Here is a 22,772-nt window from a genome sequence, read left to right as displayed (position 1 = left end):
AGTTGGCGCAGATTTGTCGGCTGCACATCCCTGATGCGAATCTCCCGTTCCACCACATCCCAAAGATGCTCTATTGGATTGAGATCTGGTGACTGAGGAGGCCATTTGAGTACAGTGAACTCATTGTCATGTTCAAGAAACCAATCTGAGATGATTCGAGCTTTATGACATGGCGCATTATCCTGCTGAAAGTAGCCATCAGATGTTGGGTACATTGTGGTCATAAAGGGATGGACATGGTCAGCAACAATACTCAGGTAGGCTGTGGCGTTGCAACGATGCTCAATTGGTACCAAGGGGCCCAAAGAGTGCCAAGAAAAAATTCCCCACACCATGACACCACCACCACCAGCCTGAACCGTTGATACAAGGCAGGATGGATCCATGCTTTCATGTTGTTTACGCCAAATTCTGACCCTACCATCCGAATGTCGCAGCAGAAATCGAGACTCATCAGACCAGGTAACGTTTTTCCAATCTTCTACTGTCCAATTTCGATGAGCTTGTGCAAATTGTAGCCTCAGTTTCCTGTTCTTAGCTGAGAGGAGTGGTACCCAGTGTGGTCTTCTGCTGCTGTAGCCCATCTGCCTCAAAGTTCGATGCACTGTGCGTTCAGAGATGCTCTTCTGCCTACCTTGGTTGTAACGGGTGGCAATTTGAGTCACTGTTGCCTTTCTATCAGCTCGAACCAGTCTGCCCATTCTCCTCTGACCTCTGGCATCAACAAGGCATTTCCGGCCACAGAACTGCCGCTCAATGAATTTTTTTTCTTTTTCGGACCATTCTCTGTAAACCCTAGAGATGATTGTGCGTGAAAATCCCAGTAGATCAGCAGTTTCTGAAATTCTCAGACCAGCCCTTCTGGCACCAACAATCATGCCACGTTCAAAGGCACTCAAATCACCTTTCTTCCCCATACTGATGCTCGGTTTGAACTGCAGGAGATTGTCTTGACCATGTCTACATGCCTAAATGCACTGAGTTGCCGCCATGTGATTGGCTGATTAGAAATTAAGTCTTAACACACAGTTGGACAGGTGTACCTAATAAAGTGGCCAGTGAGTGTATAATATTGTTTCAGGAAATATAAATTAAAACAGTGATTAATCTTGAAAGGAAAAGTGTGCACATTGGATCAATTTATGTCTCTTATCCTCTTAAGGACCAAGCCACTTTGTAGTTTAATGAACGGGCCTCATTTTTTATATCTGACCACTCTCACTTTATGAAGTAATCACTCTGGAATGGTACAATGGATCCCACTGATTTTGAGATTTTCTGTTGACATATTGAACTTCTTACAGTGGTAACATTTCTTCAATATGACTTACGTTTATTTGTGAAAAAATCAGAAATTTGGCAAATATTTTAAAATTTCACAATTTTCAAACTTTTAATTCTCAGGCCCTTAAATCAGAGAAATGTTACACAAACTAATTAATACATAAAGGAGACCCACTCTTTTAAATTGGGAAAAGATTTTTAGGAGGCCATACTCCATGTCTCTTCCGACACCACTATTAGATCACCAGGGTGAACGTGTTCTGTGATGTAAGAGCCACATTGTTTTCAAGGGTGTTTATGATGCCTGTAAAAAAAATTTACACAGTATGTTGATATGTACCCCCCAGGGGGAAATGTTTGTCAGCCCATACACTTAGTGTATGGGCATTACAAGTATAGGAGACCCGCTCCTTTAAATTGGGAAAAGATTTTTTGGAGGCCATCCTCCACGTCTCTTCTGACACCACCACTAGATCACCAGGGTGAACATGTTCCGTGATGCAACAGCCACATTGTTATTTTCAAAGGGGTGTTTTTTTGTCAGCAGAGTTCACCTGTCGTTTCTTGTAGCCCCCCTCCCAATGAGGAGTCCAAATAAATATTAATTTAAAAAATGCAGATGAAGTTGATAGAAAACCACAATCTGTGTCCTTCCAGCATTCCTCTGTACACATCTCAGTATTTAGATCACTATTAGCATGATCTATTTACCTTCAGCATTTCTCTGTATTCAGATCACAGATAGCACAACATGCTTTAGCCGCAGGGCAATAAGTATTGCCTACGATTGTAGCGTTCTGGAAGACATTTTCACAGCGTTAAACATTAATTAGGCATAAAAACTTTATTTGCCTAGAACACAGTCGGTGGACATTTAGTAATCGCCCCCACCATTTACTGGAATATGCAGGCCTTCATATCCGTTTGTAGGAATCCAGATATTAAAACTACAAAAACAACAAAGATTGTCTTTTAAGTAGAAACAGATTATTGAAGAAATTTAAGCAAGTTATTCAACGTTTAGCCGCCCTTGACATAACAGTAGAACCATAATCGTGCTGTATCAGAATACTAGAGCAATGGGAACATGGAAATTCTTCATGCAATCACGCAACTGCCCCACAACAAAGTTGAATTGTACTACAATGTTAGGAACAGGATTGATTGTCCAATGGCTGATGCCAGACTCCTTCAAACATGAACTACCTGCTGGTGTTCAGCGCTAAACAAAACCCAAGAAGCAAAATGGAGGGTTTTTAAGGAGTCTCTGGGCCCATATTTGAATTGGGAATATTTCTTATTACAGTCTCCAGTTTGTGGTGGTCTCATCAGAGCTTAATCTTAAATGCAGTTGGTTGGATGACTGCTGATGACCCTGAGGATTTAAAGAATGCCTTTAAGATAGTATCAGGATCAACTTCAGCAGGAGGATATGGAGCAACACTGGAGGAAGAGGAGGTTGTTTCTTGTAGATTCACCTTCCTTCTTTGATGGGGTGTCACTTAATCATACAAGGATGGGCTTGTCTGATGTTATCACACTTCCATTCAAATGAAGATTGCATTTCATTGGTTGTCCATCTAGGTATCTGTTTTTGTATTTTTGTGCAGGCACCAACTGTATCTTCCTTTCTTACAAACGTAACCTCTCCAATTTCAGAACTCAACAAGCGGGCACACTTCAAGGCAACGCATACACAGGAAAGCTAAACAATTTACAGACATTCACAGCCTTTTTTGCACAGTGTTGACAGCTGTGATCTTCATCTTCTTGGTGGGGATGTGGGAAAGTTCCAAGTAGTCATCAATTCCATCATCATCCTTATCTTGTAAGGAGGAAATCTCTGGTTTCCCAGGTTCATGGTTAGCTACGTTTACTCGCATTCCTTTAACAGTGTTTGTTAATCCTGATTAAATAGTTTTTGGCTGTGAAATTTTGATGGTCTTGGTAATATTTATGGGTGAAGAAGAACAACCTTGTGCCATGCGTGAGTTGATAGTTACTGCAGGTGCACTCCTCTTTAAACTTTGTTTTTCATGAGCATCCATCAGTTTGGTTGGTTTTCCTAAAACAATGATCTCATGCTTTCTAGAATTCAGCATCTCACGAGCATCTTGCACTTTACCCTTTATATGGAAACGTGCGTCTTTGGCAAACAATTTCTCACAGGCATCTTTTATGCCTAGCTTCAGACACGCGTCTGTTACACCTATCTTCTTATGGGCATCAAACGCATTCTGGTAATTGGTGGTGGGTAAATGGCCAATCATTGTAGGCTGCATCCTGGATCTCATACCTCCTGTGATGACTCCTGGAGTGGACCCTCTGGGTCGTGGCACCAACCCACCTAGGGTGAGGTGACTTAGTGAGGACTACCCACTATGCAGGGAGCATCAGGGGCAAGCCCAAGGGGGTGAGGTACCACGACTGCTGGAACCAGGTGGCCGGCTCACAGGAGACATGAGTGAGTGTGTATAGCAGCAGAGAATGTGCAAAGCGTGGCCAGAGGGACACGCAGGGTATAGGACAATACAGGGTGAGTATACGGAAGCATGGAGAGGACAGGACAATACAAGGCGTGTACATGGGAGTGCGCTAGATACTGGAAAGTGGAAGGAGTGTACACGGGAGCACGTATGGCGTGCAATGACAAGCACGCCTGGGTGTGGGCAAAGCAGGGCACATGCAAAGGAGCATGCCGGGGTACAGGGTTAGACAAAGCGTGCACAGAGAAGCACGCCTGAGTGCAAGACTAGGCAGAAGGTGGGCCAGGAGGCACAATAGAGCAGAGAGCAGAGCATGTACCAAGAGGCACGACAGAACACAGTGCAGGAGCAGAGCATGTGCTGGAAGCACGGCAGAGCAGAGTACAGGAACAGAGCACAATGCAGTGTACAGGAACAGAGCACAAGGCTGAGAACTTGAATACAGCGCACAGCCAGGCAAGGACAACGCAGACTAAGCCAGAAAGCACAACAATAATCAGGCACCTCCCATAGGAAGAGGTAGCCTGATATAGGGCAGGAGCACAGGGACATCCGGGTCAGGTCCTCCAGGACCATAGAGAGGACAGGGCTGCAGCTAGAACCGAGAAGAGCGCACATGCACACTAGCAACGTTGTTCAGTCATGGAACAAAGTACGAGAGGTGCACGTGTGCACCCGACAGGATCCCCGGAGCGGCCGCGGTGTCGGAAGTGGTGACACCCCCAGGAGAGAGCGGTTTGACATAGCCCCACTGTTATTAATCCTGTACGTTCCCATTCCCTCCATCACCATGCCCCTTTTCCTTATCACTTCATCCAACACGTCCACCATATTTCTGCAACAAACCAGCACCTTCCCAGCAGCAACTGTGTAGGAAACCATGTTATTGTCTGCAAGAGTGTTTATGATGCCTGCAAAAAAAAAAAAGGTTTATGCAGTATGTTGAAGTGTACCCCCCAGGGGGAAATGTTTTTCAGCCCATACACTTACTGCATGGCCTTTACAGCTATAGGAGACCTGCTCCTTTTATTTGGGAGAAGATTTTTAGGAGGCCCTCCTCCACGTCTCATCCAAGAGGTGTTGGGGTGCATCCAAATTTGGAGCAGACCTTGCACTCATTTCATGGGCAAATATTATGGGAGTAGCAAATAAATAATAATGGGAACTATGGCTTCATGTGGCCATCCAGTACGTTGGTTCAAGGGGTTATTGGGGTACATGTAACTTTGGGGCAGGGCAGGCCTTGCATTCAATGCATAGACTAACAGTATGGCAGTACCAAATAAATAAGAATGGGGACTTTGGTTTCATGTGGCCATCAGGACGTCTGTTCCATGGGTTATTGGGGTACATGTTACTTTGGGGCAGGCAGATCTTACATTCAATGCATGGGCTAATATTATGGGAGTAGCAAAATAATAAAAATGGGAAATATGGTTTCATGTAACCATCCAGTATGTTGGTTCAAAGGGTTATTGTGGTGTGTGCTACTTTGGGGCATGGCAGGCCTTGCATTCAATGCATATACTAACATTATGAGAGTAGCAAATTAATAAAAATGGGAACTTTGGTTTCATGTGGCCATCCAGTACATTGAGTCAAAGGGTTATTGGGGTGCATGTAACTTTGGGGCAGGGTAGGCCTTGCAATCAATGCATAGACTAATGCATAGACTAACAGAATGGCAGTACCAAATAAATAAGAATGGGGACTTTTGTTTCATGTGGCCATCCAAGACGTCTGTTCAATGGGCTCTTGGGGTTCGTGTAACTTTGGGGCAGGGCAGGCCTTGCATTCAATGCTAAGGCTAACAGTATGGAAGTACCAAATAAATAAGAATGGGAACTTTGATTTTATTCGGCCATCCAGGACATCTGTTCCATGGGATATTGGGGTGCGTCCAAATTTGGGGCAGGCCTTGCATTTAATGCATAGGCAAAGACAGTTTCGGAGACCCACTGTTTTTTAATGGGAACAACAAAGTATAGCCAGCTGATGGCTCTCTAAGAATAGTGAGGACCAACTGCTGTCCCTTTTAGAAGATTAAAGTTTGCCTCATGGCCCTCCTCCTTTAACAGTCCCTCCTTCATAAATGAAACAAGATGTGTCTGATGATGTGTCACACACCACTTAGCCAGATAAAGATGTAATATGTTAAAATGACATTTCCCAGTAAATGCATTTGTCTTTGTTGAAAGCAATGTTAAAGTTTAAAAACACATAAAAAACGCTACGTGTGAACAAAGCCCAAGTGGTGGATGAACATTTTTGTTTTTGGTTATGTTCCTTAACATATTTCTCAGGAAAATCAATTTGGGTTTCGCTTTTGTATGTTTTATTCTGTGCCCGGAAATGTGGTGTAAGACACTAACAACATTGTTCACAGCAGTGACCTGGGAGTCAGAAATGAATCATAGAATCATAGAATCATAGAATCATAGAGTTGGAAGGGACCTCCTGGGCCATCTGGTCCACCCCCCTGCTCAAAGCAGGATTCGCTAAATCATCCCAGTCAGATGTCTGTGCAGCCTCTGTTTGAAGACTTCCATTGAAGGAGAACTCACCACTTCTCGTGGCAGCTTGTTCCACTCATTGATCACTCTAACTGTCAAAAAAAATTTTCTAATATCTAATCTGTGTCTCCTCCCATTCAGTTTCATCCCATTGCTTCTAGTCTTTCCTTGTGCAAATGAGAATAAAGTTGATCCTTCTACAATGTGACAGCCCTTGAGATAATTGTAGACAGCTATTAAGTCTCCTCTCAGCCTTCTCTTTTGCAAACTAAACATTCCCAAATCCTGCAACCTTTCCTCATAAGACAGGGTTTGCAGACCGGTCACCATTCTGGTCGCTCTTTTCTGAACTTGCTCCAGTTTGTTGATGTCTTTTTTTAAATGTGGTGCCCAAAACTGGACACAATATTCCAGATGAGGTCTGACCAAAGAGGAGTAGAATGACTTCACGTGATCTAGACTGTATGCTTCTGTTAATACATCCTAGAATTGCATTTGCCTTTTTTGCTGCTGCATCACACTGTTGACTCATATTCAGTCTGTGATCTATTAGTATACCCAAGTCTTTTTCACATGTGCTGTTGCTTAGCCCTATTCCTCCCATTCTGTATATGCTTTTTTCATTTTTATTGCCCAGATGTAGTACTTTGCATTTTTCCCTGTTAAAAACCATTCTGTTAGTTGCTGCCCACTTCTCCAGTTTATTTATATCTTTTTGAATCCTCTCTCTCTCTTCTCTAGTATTAGCTATCCCTCCTAGCTTTGTGTCATCAGCAAATTTAACCAGTTTACCCTCAATTCCTTCATCTAAATCATTGATAAAGATGTTGAACAATACAGGGCCCAGGACAGAGCCCTGTGCTACCCCACTTGAGACATTCTTCCAACTGGATGTGCAGCCATTTACGACCACTCTTTGGGTCCGATCAATAAGCCAGTTATGAATCCACCTAACAGTTGCCTTGTCCATTCCATACTTAGTCATTTTTTCAATAAGGATTGTATGAGATACTTTGTCAAATGCTTTGCTGAAGTCAAGATATACTACATCTACAGCATTTCCTTGATCCACCCAATCAATGATTCCATCATAGAAGGAAATTAAGTTAGTCTGACTTGACTTATTAGTTACAAACCCAAGCTGACTCTCTTTAATCACTTCATTCTTATCCAGGTACTGACATACATATTGTTTAATAATTTGTTCAAAGATCATTCCTGGTATAGAAGTCAGACTCACCGGCCTATAGTTGCCTGGGTCCACCTTCTTCCCCTTTTTGAAGATAGGAACAACATTTGCTCTTCTCCAGTCTTCTGGGACTTCTCCTGTTCTCCAAGAATTTTCAAAGATTATGGAGAGGGGTTCAAAAATTTCTTCTGCTATCTCCTTCAGTACTCTGGGGTGTAATTCATCTGGACCTGGAGACTTGAATTCATTTAGGTTAGCTAAGTGTTTCCTTACTATCTTTCTGTTTATAGATATCCTGTATTCTTCTATTCCCTTAATAGGACAGTGAAGAACAGTTGATGTTACACTTCCTTTCTGAGAGAAAACAGATGCAAAATAGGAATTTAAAAGTTCGGCCTTCTCAACATCCTGTCTTACCATTTCATCATTTTCATCCTGTAAAAATCCTATAGCATCTTTGACTTTTCTTTTACTTTTGACATATCCCCAAAATCCTTTATTATTGCTTTTGACATCTCTTGCAAGCCTCAATTCATTGTCAGCTTTATATAATCTGATTTGTGCCCTGCAGGGGTCTTCCCCATTATGTTCCCATGTCACTTCAGCACTGTTCCCATCGAATTAAGATGTTTTTAGACCCTAAAAAGACCCCCGGGATGGAGTCGCACAAAAAATTCCCATAGACTTACATTGGGCTCGTTAATTGGGTTGAGCACCCGAGCATTCCAATTTGCTCGACCTGAGCAACAAGAACCTGAGCATTTTAGTGCTCACCCATCACTAGCCAGTATGATTGCAGTGATACCATATTTATATATTTTTTATGTTTTGCTGCTTTTACACAATAAAAACTTTTAAAGAAAAAAATATTATTTTTGCATTTCTTTGCTGCGAGAGCTGTGACTTTTTTAATTTTCAACTGATGGTACTATATGATGGCTTATTTTTTTGCAAGACAAGATGTCATTTTCAGCTGCACCATTTTTATTTACCATATACAGTATACTAATGTATAAGCCGACCCCTCTAATTTTGCCATAAAAAACTGGGAAAACTTATTGACTCGTGTTTAAGCCGAGGGTGGTGCTCCACAAGGGTTAATGGTGGTCCAAAAAGATGCTCCATAGATAAATACCCCCATAAAAGGCTGCAAAAGGGTTAATGGTGGCCCAAGTAGATGCTCAATATATAAAGTACTCCTCATATGCTGCACAAGGGTTAATGGTGGCCCAAGTGGAAGCTCCATACATAAATACCCCCCATATGCTGCACAAGGGTTAATGGTGGCCCAAGTAGAAGCTTCATACATATAATACCCCCATATGCTGCACAGGGGTTAATGGTGGCCCAAGATGCTCCATACATAAAATATCCCCCATAAGCTGCTGCCGCTGCTGCTATAAAAAAAAAGACATACTCAACTCCCGTCGCTGGGGGCCAGGTGCTGGTGTAGCCACTGGCTCAGGCCCCCCGCACTGGCTATATTTACCGTTCCCGGTTCCATCGCTGTTTCCCGGCTCCTGTGCAGTGACGTTAGCAGAGGGCGCGCACTGACTACGTCACCACGCCCTCCGCTAAGTCACAGTCAGAGGACCCAGAGACAGTGATGGAACAGGGAGTGGTAAGTATTGCTCTGCTCCCCCGTCATACTCACCAGCCCCCTCCTGGCACCCGGTCTCTAGTCTTCAGCCACTGCTGCTTCCAGCATGATGTCGGTGTCCCAGGCTGTTCCTGCATTCAGCGGTCATGTGGTACCGCTCAATAAATATGCGCATATTCATGAGTTTAATGAGCAATACCACGTGACTGCTGAATGCAGGAACAGCTGGGACACTGAGATTATGGGGGAAGCAGAGGGGCTGCAGAGACCGTGCCAGGAGGGGGGAGTATGGTCTCTGACACCCCCCACTCCCCCTCCCCCGCCGACCCCCATATATGACTCGTGTATAAGCCGAGAGGGGGGGGACTTTCAGCCGAAAAAAATGGGCTGAAAACCTCGGCTTATACATGAGTATATATGGTACATTCATGATTTTTATTACGTTTTATTCCACTTTTTTCCAGCTGAATCATGATAAAGCATAGTTTGCCACTTTTTTGTGTTTTTTTTAATGAAGGGGTGAACTCGTGTGACATTTTTATAGATCAGGTTGATCTGGATATGGCGATTCCAAACGTGTGTACTTTTTTATTTTTTTTACATAAAAATGTGTATTTATTAGTGTAATTTTTTAAATTATTAATATTTTTTAATATTTTTTACATATTTTTACTTTTTTAAACTTTTTTTACTTAGTCTCAGAAGCTTTCCATAGCTTGGTGACCCAGGGATCGTCATGACAACCCCAGGTCACCATGGCAATGATCATCGGGGCACCAATCTGAAGGCAGAGGGAGCTCCCGTCCCTCTGCCTGCCTCCTGAATGTTGAGATAGTGCTCAATCTCAGTATTTAGGGGGTTAACAGCCAGGGTCGGTGCTGATGTGAGGAGACTGCAGGCATGTACGATGCAGTAATGTACTGTACACAGACCAAAAAAATTCCACACAGGGAGAAAATGGAGGGATATTATTCTCTAATACAGCAAATGACTATTGGGGATAACTTAAGGCACAAGAATAAGTAAGGCAGACAGTGCAATTAAATACTACTTATCCCTCAGGTGTCAGTCCCGGTTTTAGCTCCTGACCATGACTGGAGCTGCTTAAGGTGTGTCACATAATGGATCTCTGACACAGTCCTGAGGAAGCTGGTATAATATATCCTGATGATGGCGGTGTCTTCTTGTGGTCCTGACATTGCTATCGACTCCTTGGGATCCTGATGCAGGTCTTGGGTCCAGAAGATGAAGCGATGAAGAGGAAAACGTCCTTTTCCTCAGCGGTGAGTGTCCCAACACTCTGGAGATTTACAACACTGTCCAAACACAGTTTACAACAGGCAGCCTGGTTTGCTGTGTTGAATCGACACACGCCTAAGTTCCGTTCACAGACCTTGTCTCTCACAGTCAGTGCTGTCAGCGGGGGTGGCTGTGGCAGCATTGTCAGCTGTGTCAGTGGTCTCAGCGAGGTCAGAGATGTCAGCGGGCACAGCAGTGTCAGAGTGGTACTCAGTCAGTAGTCTCCTGTCAAAGTGCTCTGCCGTCCCAGGCTCTGCTCTACTCTGCTCAATCACTTCTCAGCTGATTTTACCTCACAGACATCTCACACACTCGACGTTCCCCCCAATCTGTTTGAATCCTCGCGCGCGAGCATTCTCTCAGCTTGGCCATGCCCCCTTCGCTCGAGTACAGGCAGGGTCGCCATCAGGGTATTACTGCCCTGACTGGTGTATGGGGCCCGGTGGGCAGAGGGGGCCCACATCGGGCTCCGTCTCATCTGCTCACCGGGCCCCTACCGGCAGGCTAAACCGGGCCCTTAGTGGTGCTCGCTGCGGCAGCTGAATGCTGTTGACATGCTGGCCCATTGGCCTGCACTTCAATAGTTAACAGCCGCCAGCCAATCGGAGGCTGGCAGCTGACGTCAGCCGCAGTGCGCACGTTGCCGGCATCTGATGTCACTGTCAGTCGCCAACGAGTGCACGCTTCAGCAGTGTGGAGGGAGCGCGAGCGTCGCCGCTGGGGCGCGGCCAGGTAAGAACTTGTTTTTTTTTAATTGAAAGCGGTGATCCAGGGGGCCTGGGGCAGAATGCTGGACATGGCAGAAAGCAGACATGATGGAGGCAGAATGCTGGACAAGAGGGCAGAATTTTGGACATGGAGGCAGAATACTGCACATGGCAGAATGCAGACATGGTGGGGGCAGAATGCTGGACACAGGGGCAGAATGCTGGACAAGGGGGCAGAATGCTGGACATGGCAGAATGCTGGACATTGGGGCAGAATGCAGATATGATGGGGCAAAATGCTGGACATGGGGGCAGAATGCTGGACATGATAGAAGCAGAATGCAGGACATGGGGACAGAATGCAAGACATGGGTGCAGAATGCAAGACATCATGGGGTAGAATGCTAGACATGGGGCAGAATGCCGACATGATGGGGCAGAATGCTTGGCATGGGGGCAGAATGCAGACATAATGGGGGCAGAATGCTGGACATGAGGGCAGAATGCAGACATGATGGGGCAGAATGCTGGACATGAGGGCAGAATGCAGACATGATGGGGCAGAATGCAAGACATGGGTGCAGTATGCAAGACATGGTGCAGAATGCAAGACATGATGGGGGAGGAATGCTGGACATAGGGGCAGAATGCAGACATGATGGGGGCAGAATGCTGCACATGGGGGCAGAATGCAGAAATGATGGCAGAATGCTGGACATGGAGGCACAATGCCGACATGGGTGCTGAATGCAAGACATGATGGGGGCAGAATGCTGGACATGGGGGCAGAATGCAGACATGATTGGGGCAGAATGATGGACATGATGGGGGCTGAATGATGGACATGATGGGGCAGAATGATGGACATGATGGGGCAGAATGCAGACATGGGGGAAGAATACAAGACATGATGGGGCAGAATGCTGGACATGGGGGCAGAATGTAGACATGATTGGGGCAGAATGCTGGACATGGGGGAAGAATGCAAGACATGGGTACAGAATACAAGACATGGTGCAGAATGCAAGACATGATGGGGGCAGAATGATGGACATAGGGGCAGAATGCAAAGATGTTGGGGGCAGAATGCTGGACATGGGGGCAGAATGCAGACATGATGGGGCAGAATGCAGACATGATGGGGCAGAATGCTGGACATGATGGGGACAGAATGCTGGACATGATGGGGCAGAATGCAGACTTGGGGGCAAAATACAAGACATGATGAGGGCAGAATGCTGGACATGGGGGCATAATGCTGGACATGATGAGAGCATGGGTGCAGAATGCAAGACATGATGGGGCAGAATGCTGGACATGGGGGCAGAATGCAGACATGATGGGTCAGAATGCTGGACATGGGGGCAGAATGCAGACATTGGCGCAGAATACAAGACATGATGGGGTAGAATGGTGGACATGGGGGCAGAATGTGAGACATGATGGGGCAGAATGGTGGACATGGGGGCAGAATGTGAGACATGATGGGGCAGAATTCAGACATAATGGGGCAGACTGTGAGACACGTGGGCAGAATGCAGACATGGGGGCAGAATGCAGACATGGGGGCAGATTGCAGACATGGGGCAGATTGCAGACATGGGAGCAGAATGCAGACATGATAGGGGCAGAATGCTGGACATGATGGGGGCAGAATGCTGGACATGCTGGACATAGGGACAGGATGCAAGACATGAGGGCAGAATGCAGACATGGGGCAGAATACAAGACATGATGGGGCAGAATGCTGGACATTGGGGCAGAATGATGGACATTGGGGCAGAATGCTGGACATGATGGGGCAGAATGCTGGACATTGGGGCAGAATGATGGACATTGGGGCAGAATGCTGGACATGATGGGGCAGAATGCTGGACATGCTGGACATAGGGACAGGATGCAAGACATGGGGGCAGAATGCAGACATGGGGCAGTATGCAAGACATGATGGGGCAGAATGCTGAACATGGGGGTAGAATGCTGACATGATGGGGGCAGAATGCTGGACATGATGGGGGCAGAATGCTGGACATGATGGGGCAGAATACAGACATGGGGCAGAACACAAGACTTGATGGGGCAGAATGCTGGACATGGGGGCAGAATGCTGGACATGGTGGGGGCAGAATGCTGGACATGGGGGCAGAATGCTGGACATGGGGGCAGAATGCTGGACATGATGGGGCAGAATACAGACATGGGGCAGAACACAAGACTTGATGGGGCAGAGTGCTGGACATGGGGGCAAAATGCTGGACATGGTGGGGGCAGAATGCTGGACATGGGGGCAGAATGCTGGACATGGGGGGCAGAATTCAGACATGATGAGGGCAGAATGCTGGACATGATGGGGGAAGAATGCTGGACATGTTGGGGCAGAATGCAGACATGGGGAAGAATACAAGACATGATGGGGGCAGAATGCTGGATATGGGGGCAGAATGTGAGACATGATGGGGCAGAATGCAGACATTATGGGGCAGAATGCTGGACATGGGGCAGAATGCTGGACATGGGGGCAGAATGCTGGACATGATGGGGGCAGAATGCAAGACATGATGGGGCAGAATGGAAGACATGATGGGGCAGAATGGAAGACATGATGTGGGCAGAACGTGACAGTGAGACACAGGAGGGCGCAGAATGGACATGGGGCAGAATGTGACAGTGAGACACGGGAGGGGACAGAATGTGAGGCATGGGGGCAGAATGTGACAGTAAGACACAGGAAGGGGCAGAATGTGAGACACAGGAGGGGACAGGATGGGAGACACATGGTGCAGGATCATGGGGCAGGATGGATACAATGGAGACAGATGGGGCACTCATATGGGGCACAATGGATACTCATGAGGGCGAGATGGGAGAGCATATAGCTGAAGCCAGGAATGAGACACATGGGGGTCAGAATGGGGAATATTATTACCATAAGGGCTAATTAAGGGATATTATTACTGCAGTGATGTATTTATTTTATTTTTTGAGTATACTGTTTTAAATGGGGGGCGGTCCTGTTACTGTGTAGAGTGGTACTATGTTGTCTTTTTTTCTTCATGTGGTGTAAGGTAGAAGTTGGGAAAAAATAAGTAATGTGTTCTGCAAGCAGAGCTCTAGATAACTGTGTTATTTCCTGCAGAGGCAAGCCCTGGCTGGAAGAAGTGATGGCAGTCTGTGCTGGATGAAAGATGAAAAGAAAGGATGAAGGACTTCACCTAGAGACTAGAGACATCACTGGTGAGTTAGTGTGTTACCTATACACTGACACTATACACTGTATACTATATACAGAGGTCCTGTGCATAATGTCACCAGTGATCACAGTATTACATGTACATTATATACAGAGCTCCTGTGTACAAAGTCATTGATCACTGTATTACCTGTACACAGACACTGCATACTAAGTACAGATCTCCTGTGTATAATGGCATTTATGATGATAGTATTGTGTTTTTTTATACTGATCAGTATTGTAGTATTCAGTCACTATGTGGTGGTAATATGTGGTCTGGATATGGTGTTGTGGTATTTGTCTCTTATATGTGCTATTATTTGGTCACTTTGAGGTGGTAATATGTGGTCTGGTCATGGTGCGGTGGTATTTGTTCTTTGTCTGTGATATTATTCGGTCACTATGGTAGTAATATGTGGTCTGGTCATGGTGTGGCAGTATTTGTTTCTTGTATGTGGTATTATAGGTCACTATGTGGTGGTAATATGTGGTTTGGACATGGTGCGGTGGTATTTGTCCCTTGTATGTGATATTATTGGTCATTTTAAAATTTGAAAAATAAATAAAAATATACCTAAATTGTATTGCATATTTTAACAAATATTTAGTAATTTAGCATAGAGTAGAGCTCGGCCAAAAGTGTCTACAGTGTTGTGATGGCAGCTTAAAAAATCTTTTGGCCAAAACAAAAGCTGCTGGCTATATGTGTGATCTGGTGATGGTGAACTGTTAATGTGTGATTGGTGAGAAGTGGAGTTTTTCCAAGAGAGGGCGGTGGGATTGTGGACAGTTTGAGGGGTGGAGGCGAGGCTGGGGAAGAGCCTGGGCGGAGTCTAAAGGAGGCCCCCAAAATTTTGCCAGTATGGGGCCCCGAAATTCCTAGTGGCAGCCCTGAGTACAGGGAGTGGTCTCATGCTTTAAGATTTTCCCCCTGTGCCTTAGGTGACAGCCCCAACAGTTCCGGACCCTTCACGGAGGAGACATACCTAATTAGTTCCTTTCCCTTACACTGACACCCCTCCTGGCTGTTAGTGCAGAAGCTAGACCACTAGCAGTTCTGAGCTCCTTCACTGATCATGTAGGAGGTGGTGATATTTTCACATCTCCTGTCCAATAATGCTGTGATTTTTCAGTCATATTGACTTACTGACCACAGCGATCTGGGTGCGGGGACCGACAGCATGGATCACTGACAGCTGTCAACACTGAACTGTCACTGTGTGTTTATACGCAGTGACAGTTCAAAGACATGATGGACATAGTGGGTGTCAGTTCATGGTGCGGGAACTGACACCCACTCCTAACGTGCTATGTCCGTCATTGAACGTAAAGGGATTAATAGAGGTAATAGGATCAGACAATATTTGAATCTGCATGTTCAAGCATTTTTCACAGGAATTTCATTTGTCAGAATTTATTCTACAGCTCTCAGAACATAATAAATGTGAAATGTAAAAACTATTTAAGAAAAACCCCTATACTCACTTTACTGCTCACCTCTAAGTCCCCTGCAGTTCCTCACCATTACATGTCAGGTCATTGCCGCATCTTCTGATCACCATCTCGAATCTTATATGATGAGATTTTTTTTTGGTATGTCTTCTATTTAGTTTTTGCCACAAGGATTATTTGTACTGATTCACCTGATAAACTATATTAGTTGTTACTCCCTGTGCATGTCCTGCTTTATTTGCTATATGAATTTGTAGCACCTATTTTTCTTTTCAAATAATATTTTATTAATTTTTAATTCATAAGGGAAAGAAGGGGTATTTTTTCTTTTCAAATAATATTTTATTAATTTTTAATTCATAAGTAGCACCTATTTTTCTATAATAGATGCGTGGTGCCCACCCCTCATGGTTTTCTAAGGATTTTTCACAGTGTATCTGCAACCTGATGTAATGTATAATGATTTGTTCTGTCTCCTTAAGAAAGGAAATCTTGTGACTAGAAGGTTATAGACAGGAAGTGGGTGGGGAGAGTTTCAGTTTCAGTTTAGCCTGAGGAGAGAAATGCTATGCCGTGTGCTGGAGGAAGAAGGAGAAGAATGAAATATAGTTAAAGCGTTCACTCTTGAATTCTTTATACCATGTGGACATTACAACTAGCGACGAGGATGGGATTCAATCACCTGCTGCTGTGAGTAATAACCCCTGCTTTACCGCTTCATACGCCAGCGCCACTGAGAGACTCCATAATGGCTGACTACTTGCAAACGTTCCCACAGTTTGATATGACTGATGTCATTAATCTCTCTCATAACTGCAGAAAATGGCTTAACCGGTTTGAAAATTTCCTGGAAGCAAGAGTTGAGCGAAACGGGTCGAAAAAATTCAAAAGTCGCCGACTTTTGGCAAAGTCGGGTTTCATGAAACGAAACCCGACCCTAGGATGAGGTCGGCCACGAGGTCGGCGACTTACGCGCCAAAGTCGCGTTTCAAAAGTTTGTTTTGCGCTCTTTTTCAGCCAATCAGGATACACGGACACTGTGGGCAACGTGATGACATAGGCACGGGTCACCACCATCTTTCAGAAGGGCATGCAAGTGATTGGCTTGCTTTGGTGGGCGTCACAGGGGGTATAAAAGGGCGTGCACGCCGACCGCCATCTTACTTCTGCCGATCTTAGTATAGGGAGAGGTTGCTGCTGATTCTGTAGGGAGAGCGTTAGGCAGGGAAGAAGACAAAAAAACTGCTTCTGCTGCTGGCGATTTGGCCTGCACAACACACAAGTCACTGTGTGTGCAGTGCAAGGGGAGGCTATATTGTGGTGTATCAGTGGTGTTGGTTGTTGGGCTGCCTTCTAAGGCTTCCTGACACGCTGGCATTGCTGTTTTCCCACTGCTCCGCAAACTGCTTTTTTAAAAGCAATCCAATCTCCCTTATCCACTCCTCACTTTGGTCACAGGCAGCTGTGCCATCGAGCGTGTCACATAGCGCTCAGATATCAGTGGGCCGCACACAATCCACAAGTGTCCAGTGTCCAAAAGTGTACGCAGAGATTCAAAATCTCCATTATCCTCTCGTCACTTTGGTCACAGGCAGCTGTGCCATCGAGCGTGTCACATAGCGCTCAGATATCAGTGGGCCGCACACAATCCACAAGTGTCCAGTGTCCAAAAGTGTACGCAGAGATTCAAAATCTCCATTATCCTCTCGTCACTTTGGTCACAGGCAGCTGTGCCATCGAGCGTGTCACATAGCGCTCAGATATCAGTGGGCCGCACACAATCCACAAGTGTCCACTGTCCACAAGTGTACGCAGAGATTCAAAATCTCCATTATCCTCTCGTCACTTTGGTCACAGGCAGCTGTGCCATCGAGCGTGTCACATAGCGCTCAGATATCAGTGGGCCGCACACAATCCACAAGTGTCCAGTGTCCAAAAGTGTACGCAGAGATTCAAAATCTCCATTATCCTCTCTTCACTTTGGTCACAGGCAGCTGTGCCATCGAGCGTGTCACATAGCGCTCAGATATCAGTGGGCCGCACACAATCCACAAGTGTCCAGTGTCCAAAAGTGTACGCACAGATTCAAAATCTCCATTATGCTCTCGTCACTTTGGTCACAGGCAGCTGTGCCATCGAGCGTGTCACATAGCGCTCAGATATCAGTGGGTCGCACACAATCCACAAGTGTCCAGTGTCCAAAAGTGTACGCAGAGATTCAAAATCTCCATTATCCTCTCGTCACTTTGGTCACAGGCAGCTGTGCCATCGAGCGTGTCACATAGCGCTCAGATATCAGTGGGCCGCACACAATCCACAAGTGTCCACTGTCCACAAGTGTACGCAGAGATTCAAAATCTCCATTATCCTCTCGTCACTTTGGTCACAGGCAGCTGTGCCATCGAGCGTGTCACATAGCGCTCAGATATCAGTGGGCCGCACACAATCCACAAGTGTCCACTGTCCACAAGTGTACGCAGAGATTCAAAATCTCCATTATCCTCTCGTCACTTTGGTCACAGGCAGCTGTGCCATCGAGCGTGTCACATAGCGCTCAGATATCAGTGGGCCGCACACAATCCACAAGTGTCCAGTGTCCAAAAGGGTACGCAGAGATTCAAAATCTCCATTATCCTCTCGTCACTTTGGTCACAGGCAGCTGTGCCATCGAGCGTGTCACATAGCGCTCAGATATCAGTGGGCCGCACACAATCCACAAGTGTCCAGTGTCCAAAAGTGTACGGAGAGATTCAAAATCTCCATTATCCTCTCTTCACTTTGGTCACAGGCAGCTGTGCCATCGAGCATGTCACATAGCGCTCAGATATCAGTGGGCCGCACACAATCCACAAGTGTCCACTGTCCACAAGTGTACGCAGAGATTCAAAATCTCCATTATCCTCTCGTCACTTTGGTCACAGGCAGCTGTGCCATCGAGCGTGTCACATAGCGCTCAGATATCAGTGGGCCGCACACAATCCACAAGTGTCCACTGTCCACAAGTGTACGCAGAGATTCAAAATCTCCATTATCCTCTCGTCACTTTGGTCACAGGCAGCTGTGCCATCGAGCGTGTCACATAGCGCTCAGATATCAGTGGGCCGCACACAATCCACAAGTGTCCACTGTCCACAAGTGTACGCAGAGATTCAAAATCTCCATTATCCTCTCGTCACTTTGGTCACAGGCAGCTGTGCCATCGAGCGTGTCACATAGCGCTCAGATATCAGTGGGCCGCGCACAATCCACAAGTGTCCACTGTCCACAAGTGTACGCAGAGATTCAAAATCTCCATTATCCTCTCGTCACTTTGGTCACAGGCAGCTGTGCCATCGAGCGTGTCACATAGCGCTCAGATATCAGTGGGCCGCACACAATCCAAAGTGTCCACTGTCCACAAGTGTACGCAGAGATTCAAAATCTCCATTATCCTCTCGTCACTTTGGTCACAGGCAGCTGTGCCATCGAGCGTGTCACATAGCGCTCAGATATCAGTGGGCCGCACACAATCCACAAGTGTCCAGTGTCCAAAAGTGTACGCAGAGATTCAAAATCTCCATTATCCTCTCGTCACTTTGGTCACAGGCAGCTGTGCCATCGAGCGTGTCACATAGCGCTCAGATATCAGTGGGCCGCACACAATCCACAAGTGTCCACTGTCCACAAGTGTACGCAGAGATTCAAAATCTCCATTATCCTCTCGTCACTTTGGTCACAGGCAGCTGTGCCATCGAGCGTCACATAGCGCTCAGATATCAGTGGGCCGCACACAATCCACAAGTGTCCACTGTCCACAAGTGTACGCAGAGATTCAAAATCTCCATTATCCTCTCGTCACTTTGGTCACAGGCAGCTGTGCCATCGAGCGTGTCACATAGCGCTCAGATATCAGTGGGCCGCACACAATCCACAAGTGTCCACTGTCCACAAGTGTATGCAGAGATTCAAAATCTCCATTATCCTCTCGTCACTTTGGTCACAGGCAGCTGTGCCATCGAGCGTGTCACATAGCGCTCAGATATCAGTGGGCCGCACACAATCCACAAGTGTCCACTGTCCACAAGTGTACGCAGAGATTCAAAATCTCCATTATCCTCTCGTCACTTTGGTCACAGGCAGCTGTGCCATCGAGCGTGTCACATAGCGCTCAGATATCAGTGGGCCGCACACAATCCACAAGTGTCCACTGTCCACAAGTGTGTGCAGAAATTCTAAAACTCCCCTGTCCTATAGACACCTTGTACCTTGTTTTACATTACTATATAGTTTGTTGGATTTTGTCTACATTTCTACCAAAAATGAGGAAGGCTGGTGGAAGAGGCCGTGGAATTGGGTGGGGGTTGGCAGCTGGTAATGATGGTGTTGGTGGTGGATCTGATGGTAGTGGCAAGAGCAAAATAGGACCAAATGCAGGAGGTGCTGACCCTGCGTCATCGTCTGTCTACATAAGGCCTCGAACGCTTAGTTTTCTAGGAGTTGGCAAACCGCTTTTAAAGGCAGAGCATCAGGAAAAAGTTTTGTCTTACATTGCTGACTCAGCCTCCAGCTCTATCGCCTCCTCTTCTTCAGTTGTAAAAAGTAAAAGCACTGAGTCGTCATTGGAGGCTCATGTTCATGAACCACACCTTTCCTTGTGTCCTTCACCCCAACCAAGATTGAAGGATGACGCAGGCCATACTACTGATTACTCCATGGAGCTGTTTTCACATACCATGCCTGGATTATCAAGTCAAATGGTGAATTACCCAGTCCAAGATGAATCTGACATGGAGTGCACTGATACACAGCCGCTGATGGATGATTCTGCTGGTACATTCACTCAGAGCACTACATTGTCCTCGCAGTGTACAGAGCCAGATTTTGACCCTGATGAGACTCAGGTGCCCCTTCCCGCACACTATACCACCATACACGGTGACACAGAGAAAGGTGCACATGACATAGAAGAGGAGGTGATGGATGACCCAGTTGTTGACCCAGATTGGCATCCATTGGGGGAAGAGGGTGCTGCTTCCAATAGCTCAGATGAGGAGCATCCACACCAGACATCGACATCGCAACAGCTGTTATCTGGCAGGCCCGGAGCACTCCAAAGACAGGTTCCAAACATCAAAAGAGTTGCTGGACAGCTTGTCCAGAGGGTCAAAAGATCACAGCGTGCTAGGCCACAAAATGTCTGCCAAAGTAGGAAGAGTGCAGTGTGGCAGTTTTCTGAACAAAATCCTCATGATCAGGCCAAGGTTATCTGTAAGAAGTGCGCAAAGACCTTTAGCCGAGGGAAAAATCTGAAAAATTTGAATACCAGTTGCATGCTTAGACATTTAACCAGCATGCACTTGCAAGCGTGGACACAACACCAAACCTCAAGTGCCACATGTGCAACTGATCACAACGAAGGTAGTCAGCAACGCTACATTGTTTCCCCCACTGTAAGCACACCGGTTAGCACAGCAGCAAATGTTGAGGTGTCGTTGCAAGGCCACAGCAGTCAGGGAATCCCACTGTTATATCAACGAAAGACTGATTCTAGGCCATCAGAAAGAACACGAACTCCATCACCATCATCAACCCTCTCTCAGTCCGCCCTGTCCACCGCTACTTCCACCATATGCAGCTCTCAAGTCCAGCTCACCCTCCCAGACACTATGAGTAGGTCAAGAAAGTACTCAGTCTCTCATTCGCGTACACTGGGTTTGAACGCCCACATTGCCAAACTAATCTCGTTTGAGATGATGCCCTTTCGGTTGGTGGAAAGCACAGCTTTCCGCGAACTCATGGCCTATGCAGTACCACGCTATGACCTACCCAGTCGCCACTTCTTCTCTCGCAAAGCCATCCCAGCCCTCCACCATCATGTGAAAGACCGCATTGTCCATGCACTCAAGCAGTCAGTGAGCGGAAAGGTGCACCTCACAACTGATGCATGGTCCAGTCGGCATGGCCAGGGCCGTTACGTGTCCATCACTGCGCACTGGGTTAATGTGGTGGATGCAGGGTCCACAGGGGACAGCGGTGGTGGGACAGTGCTGCCTAGCCCACGGTCTAGGAAACAGTTGGCTGTAGGCGTTCGACCCTCCTCCTCCTCCTCCTCCAGAAGCGACAGCTCGTCCACAGAGCGCAGTCGTACGAGCACTCCATCTGCAGCTGCCACTGTTGCACACGATGTGTCCCCCTATCGAGCAGCTAGTGGAAAGCGTCAGCAGGCTGTGTTGCAGATGATGTGTTTGGGCGACAGACACACCGCCGAGGTGCTGGCCGAGTACTTGAAGCGACAAACTGAGTCATGGCTGGGCAGTGTACATCTTGAGGCAGGCAAGGTAGTTAGTGATAACGGCCGTAATTTTGTGGCAGCCATAGCCCTTTCAAAACTCAGCCACATACCTTGCTTGGCTCACACCTTGAACCTGGTGGTGCAGTGCTTTCTCAAAAATTATCCGGAGTTAACAGCCCTGCTCCATAAGGTGCGAAGACTGTGCGCGCACATCCGCCGGTCGCCTGTACACTCCGTTCATATGCAGAAGCTGCAGCGATTGCTCCACCTTCCCAACCACCGCCTCATTATCGACATTGCAACAAGGTGGAACTCCACCCTGCACATGGAGCGGCTGTGCGAGCAGAGGCAGGCCATAATGCATTTGTGGGAGGATACACGGCCAGGCACTTTGAGAGCAGACATGGAGTTGACAGGCGTGCAGTGGTCGAAGCTGAAAGACCTTTGTAAAGTCCTTCAGTGTTTTGAGGAATGCACACGGCTGGTAAGCGCAGACGACGCCATCCTAAGCATGAGCATCCCACTTATGCGTCTGCTCATGCAAACTTTGACGCACCTTAAGGAGAAGGCGTCTGCAGCCAATGTTGATGAGGAGGAAGAGGAGGAGGGAATCCTTGATGACATTCAGCCATTGTCTGCTCAGGGACCTCTCCTGGACGAGGTGGAGGAAGAAGAGGAGGAGGAGGAGGAGGATGATGGGGATGATTACTTAGGGGAGGAGGATGCATCTCGTGGGGCA

This window comes from Dendrobates tinctorius, unplaced genomic scaffold (assembly GCF_039654945.1).
Source record: "Dendrobates tinctorius isolate UK_male_01 unplaced genomic scaffold, ASM3965494v1 ptg000011l, whole genome shotgun sequence".
Taxonomy (NCBI): domain Eukaryota; kingdom Metazoa; phylum Chordata; class Amphibia; order Anura; family Dendrobatidae; genus Dendrobates; species Dendrobates tinctorius.
The sequence above is the reverse complement of the archived record's forward strand: the minus strand, read 5'-3'. Positions refer to the sequence as shown.